The sequence below is a fragment of the Chroicocephalus ridibundus genome, chromosome 5 (assembly GCF_963924245.1).
Source record: "Chroicocephalus ridibundus chromosome 5, bChrRid1.1, whole genome shotgun sequence".
Lineage (NCBI taxonomy): Eukaryota > Metazoa > Chordata > Aves > Charadriiformes > Laridae > Chroicocephalus > Chroicocephalus ridibundus.
The window spans coordinates 77,394,714-77,400,795 of record NC_086288.1 but is presented as its reverse complement, the minus strand read 5'-3'; positions in this window follow the sequence as shown (position 1 = coordinate 77,400,795).

Below are 6,082 nucleotides of genomic sequence, written 5' to 3'. Positions count from 1 at the left end.
CAGTTTGTTTCTCTAAATTGAGAGGCAATGTGTTAGTCAGAGCTACTGTCAGTTTACATAAGTTGACATCTTTCAGGGAGGTCTGAAGTATCGAGGGCAGAGTCATTTAAGATATAAATTCAGAAGAGGATTCTTGTATCACCACTGTGGCAAACTTGCCTAATTTTATGTGTAGGAATCTGTACGAGTGTGACACTTACATTGTTCTACTCTACTAATTCATTTTACCCTGTATCCAGTATCCTCTGTAATTGGTACTTAAGATAAAAGGTTAGACACTTAATGTTTCTGTCTGATCTTGAATTTGAGGAAAAAAGAGATTGTCCTACTATCAGATTCCTATATTATCTTTTGTAGCGTAGTGAGAACGTGAGTTTGAGCCCTTTCAGCATTTTGGAGGAGGGGTTGTTTTCAGGAAATTTAATTGCCATGGAAAGCCTTTTGGCAAGCAGCAATGAGATCCTGGGCAGCGCTGCAGTTTGAATGCCGCGAAGGTTTTTCTTTTTTCCATACATGCCAGAGTAGAACCACAATTGATTTGACAGCTCATTATTTGCCCAGGTGCTACCACTATAAAGCATTTTTTACTCAATCCGTATTTCTGTCTTGAGCCGGGCAATAGTTGATACAATTTTTGCTAACAGACATCAAAAACTACATCTGTGTTTAGGTGTGACTTTCAAAGAACAGCCTTTGTGTCACAGAGTCATTAGAACTCCACGCTTAATAAAGGGACTCACCTCGTTAGCATTTTGGTGGACCCATAAGGAAAGAACACCATATCTCGGGATCATTTCTGAAACGCTGCTCTTCCATACTCTGTCAAAGGTGAGAATAGCTCTTGAGTCAGGAAGGTGGGTTGTTAATAAGCAGTGAATAGGAAGTACGTAGGAAAGGCAGTTGACAGGCAGTTAACGTGTGTGTATTCATAGAGCAGAATCTCATAGTGAGAATGGAAAAGGATAGATGAATTGTGAGTCAGGGAAGAAATAAGTGAACATTTTTAGAATTACGATCATGTATTAGGATAAAAGAATCTCCTGAAATCCCTGAGGTTGTGTAGTCATAAATTAATTTATACTCGAACAGAAGTGCAAAGACCTAGTCCTGTTAACACAGAGCAGGATCCTTACCTCGTCTCTCGTTTTTCCAATTAATTTGAGTTTAGGGAAGAGAGAAATTGTTATGAGCCAGCCAGCAACTGAGTCAGCTGATAAAAGGTCTTGCTGGTGTCTTGGCGTAGTTTTTACACATTTTACTCTCTGTGTTCTTTCTTTGTGCTGAATGGTTATTTGTGCCTTTTTCTCTCACTTTGTAACTCTTACGGCTTCTTTATTTCAGCCTTAGTCCACCAACTTATATGAAGAGAAGCAAAAGAACAAAATGATTATAAATTATCATGTCATTTATCCTTCATATTGTGTATTTTCCCTTCCATACTCTAATTGCCTTGTCTGCTTAGTCTGAATTTTAAACTCTGGGCTACCAATTATTTCTTATTCTCTATACAGTAGCCGATGCAGTTGGGCCATCTCTGTTTCTGAGTGTTCTTGTAATATACGCTTTTTTTATAAATAATAAAAGGAGATAAGGTAGACAGTGGAAGAATCTCACTTTGAAACTTTGACACTTCATACATCCTACTTGCTTATAGTTTTGAACTGGCCTGGTTAAAGAGGTGCAAGAGATCTGGAGCAGTGAACAGGAGCTTTCTGTAAAAGTGGCTGTGGTTTGGAAGGTGGGGGTATTCTTGCAGTGAAAATAAAATGAAATTAAAGGAATTTGCAGGAGTAAAACAGCAGAAAGGGACGCAATTCTTGGAAAATATTAAAAAGACAAAATAAATGCATCTTAGTTAAGTGTCTCATGTTTGTCAGTGTTAACCCACTCTCGATTTTCTTAAATGCGCAAGCTGTAGACGTAAAAATGTTACAAGTCCAATCTCCACAAAGTATAGCAGTAGTAAGAATTATTTGTGACGCTGACAACTAGAGAAATTTCAGTCAGAAATATGATTAATAAATAGATAGCATTCATTTATAAGTAATAGGTTGAATGACACAGACTGAATAGTCAATATGTGAGAAGGCTATTTTACTTGTAAGTAGACCCAAAGACTGATTGTGCAATCATAGATTCTCTTTGGGGTTTACTCTTGCTCAAAGAAAACTACCTCCACCTGTGCTTTGTGTATCTGCACAACCTGCAGACACCTTGTAACTACACTGGCTGCAAAGCCGCTGTTGGAGACTCTCCACGTGCAAATTCCTTTCGATCTGCAAATGGACTGAATGTTTCTGTGCCTCGTGGCAAGAGTGGAAGGAGTTGCTGCTGACACCCTACAAGTTTTGTGTAAAATTGTAAACAACGTTGCTTTTATCGTAATATGGAGACTTGGTTTTGGCCTGAACATGCTGAGACAATTTGAGTGCATGTATTACTTTTTTTTTTCTTTTTTTCTTTTTTGCCATTGAATATATTGTTCTAGTCATATCTCTTTAGTGCATCTGGTCTAATTAATATTTAACTTTTTATAGGCTGCTGGTTTAGCAGGATAATTAAAACCCTCTGAAATCAAGAATATACTAAAAACATTTTTTAGAAAGATCATTATGCAGAGAATGAGACATCTATAAAAATCTGGTTTTGAAGAGTATCTGGAAAAAAAAGATCAAAGACTGAAAAGCTTGCGAGAGACTCTTCCTCTTGCTCAGAACCCTCTTGGTATTTACTGAATATTTTGTTTTCAGAGTAATAAATAATAAACTTTAACTACAGTTTCTGTGTTTCTAGATTTGTCACTCCAGCACAGCTGTAGTTTAATTTTGTCAGCACATGAACTGTATATGAAACAGTGTTTCTTTGAAGTTTTATTTTGGACAATGGTTCTAGCCTGTGCCAAAGAGAGCACTTTTTGTCAGAGTAATAGAATATACAATCTTTCAAGACTTTCCTAAAAGCTTTACTGGTCTTTGGATCATGCCCTAGTGTGGGGAGAGGGAGGATTAGGTGGACTGAGTGTGACTAAAAACACTCCCTCAGAATGCTAAAACAAAACCATATATAGAAAGAAAACCCTTTGTGAACTTGGACATTGTGTGGATAATATTACTTCTCAAGCCTATGCTGTGGAGACAAAGATTTTGGTTGGTGATACTGAGCATATGCTGAAGGCTTCTTGTATGCATTTTATTTTAGGAATTCATGTATTAAGAAAAAAGGAATAATCTGCTTGTATAATTTTCTTGTTAACAATTTCAGAAGAAGCTATCTGAACAGCTTGCTTGGATGAGAGGAGAAAAAAAGAGACAAAAGGGCAAATCTGCAGAGTATGGTTGCCTTTAGAGAGAATAGTTGCTGGATATATGCCCACAAACATGTTTTGAATCACAGAATCATAGAATAGAATCTTCATGGTTGGAAAGGACCTTTGAGATCATCGAGTCCAACCATACACACACACACAAAAAAACCCCCCTACAATCTCTGCCACTAGAGCGTGCCCTGAAGTGCCAATCTAGACGTTTCTTCAATACCTCTAGGGATGGTGACTCAACCCCCTCCCTGGGCAGGCTGTTCCAGTGCCTGACCACTCCTTCAGTAAAGTAATTCTTCCTAATATCTAATCTAAACCTCCCCTGCCGCAGCTTCAGACCATTTCCTCTGGTCCTGTCATTATTCCCCTGGGAGAAGAGGCCAACACCCACCTCTCTCCAGCCTCCTTTCAGGTAGTTGTAGAGGGCAATGAGGTCTCCCCTCAGCCTCCTCTTCTCCAAGCTCAACATGCCCAGCTCCCTCAGCCTCTCCTCATATGACCTGGTCTCCAGACCCCTCCCCAGCCTGGTAGCTCTCCTCTGGACACGCTCCAGCACCTCAGTGTCCCTCTTGTACCATCACTTCCCTGCTCCTGCTGGCCACGCTATTCCTGGTACAAGCCAGAATGCTGTTGGCCTTCTTGGCCCCCTGGGCACACTGCTGGCTCATGTTAAGCTGGCCGTCTGCCAGCACCCCCAGGTCCTTTTCTGCTGGGCAGCTTTCCAGCCACTCTGCCCCAGGCCTGTAGCGTTGCTTGGGGTTGTTGTGACCAAAATGCAGGACCTGGCCCTTGGCCTTATCAAACCTCATACAGTTGGCCTTGGCCCATCAATCCAGCCTGTCCAGGTTTTATTTCCCACCATTTTATTTCTAAATGTATGAACCCACTAGGTAAATAATAATCTTGTCCTTGTGAAAAAGCCCCACTAAAACAGAGTTTAAATCAAGTGCATGTAGTTAAATACAAGTCAGATCTATACCCAGCTGCACAATTGTTTCCTTTTATATGGTTTATAGAAATTTGAACCAAAATTCTTGAGTAAACACCTCTGAGCTTTGGAACATCTGAAGGTGGGTCCAAATTCTGAGACTGGATGTATCTCTAGTTTTAAATGGTGAGGAATTTAATTTCTGTTAAGAAATTTTTTCTCTATGAAAATTGCAAGAAATGCTCCAAGCTATGTTAGCAGGCAGGGTGGTGCAGTAGGAGCAGCTCGGTTGGTATGGAGGACCTGGCATCTACCCATCAGTGCTGGTGCTCATTAACAGTCCTCCCAGCGATTCTCTTCTAATTGAATTTCATTGTAAAGGAACCCACTTTGTGCACCCTGAAGCTGTTGTGTGATGTGAACCAAAATGTAGGGTTTACTTTCAATGTCAAACTTCTGATCTGAACAAAGGTTTTAGTCTAATTTTTAAAGTGACAAAATGTGGTTGAAAAACTGAAAAAGTTACGGAGTTGATGGAAACACCATAGTTTCTCTTAACTACTTAAGAGAACATTTTAGGTTTCAAATTGTTGGCAACTTAAAAGAGCAAAAGCATTTGCCATGGAACAATTGTACGCTATAAATTAATGTGTATATTTACAGATACGATTCTTGGCTTGCTCGTTTGGAGAATTACAGTTTCTTGTAAGCCTTTCACATCTCCCAGAACAGCCCTGCTGTTTATGCAGGAGGAGCATAGCCGAGGAAAGCTTTTCACACCTGTTGATGGACATCTGAAGAGTCGAGATAACAAGCATGTGAAGTCACACTTACTATCTTTCTCTGCATCTAAAAATAAATGCCACAGCTCTCTGCGGCTTGTAACATATATATAAACAAGCCTGGACTTGTTTAGAATGGCTATGCCATTCTTAAGCCAGAAGATAAAGTGGATAGTCCTTTAGCTGGACTCTTTGTAAAGGATTTGTGCCAGGAGCCACTGCCACCCTACTGAGCTAAAGAATTCAGCCTTGAGCACGCGATAGGAGAATTGCTGTGTCTTTCTCTCACATTTAAATCTCTATATTCAATTCTCCCAGACTGCAGTGATTGTAGGATGAGATTTCCTTTTTCTCCTCTGTCAGGATCAAGGATTTTAGAATCTGCATTAACTGAAAATCTTTGTTTCTGTTATGTTATTTTGGTGTAAAGGTTTTCACGTAAGTCGGTACTTGCAATTAGATAGTCTTACCTTCTAATTCTATCAAAGTCATGTCCAACCTCAAACCTCTCAAAATAGCACCATGTGACGATGCAACACCACTGAACTTTTGCCAAAGTTCTGGCATCAGATCACATCCTATGACTTTCTTTTAACCTGACGGTTCTTGTATCTACCTTTCCCAGAGTTTCGCCACATTTAAAATCTTCCAACACAATCCCACATTCCAAAACTTCCCATCCCTGGAAGTTTTTAAGGCCAGGTTCATGGGGCTCTGAGCAACCTGATCTAGTGGGAGGTGTCCCTGCCCATGGCAGGGGGTTGGAACTAGATGGTCTTTAAGGTCCCTTCCAACCCAAACCATTCTTTGATTCTATGATTTACGATTGGTATGTTTGGCCTGTTGAAGAGAGAGCAGTTTAAGTCTTCAGTTCCGAAATCACGTGATCTCATTGAGTTTCAGAAAGTGAATTTTGCCCAGATTATATACTCAAATGCCTAATACAAAAACTGTATTTCATTCTTGCCCGTCGCTTGATAAATCTTTGATAAATCCATACTCCGTCAGGCTGAAAATGCCAAACTTCTATTATTGTCAAGTCACTTGACACTTGCG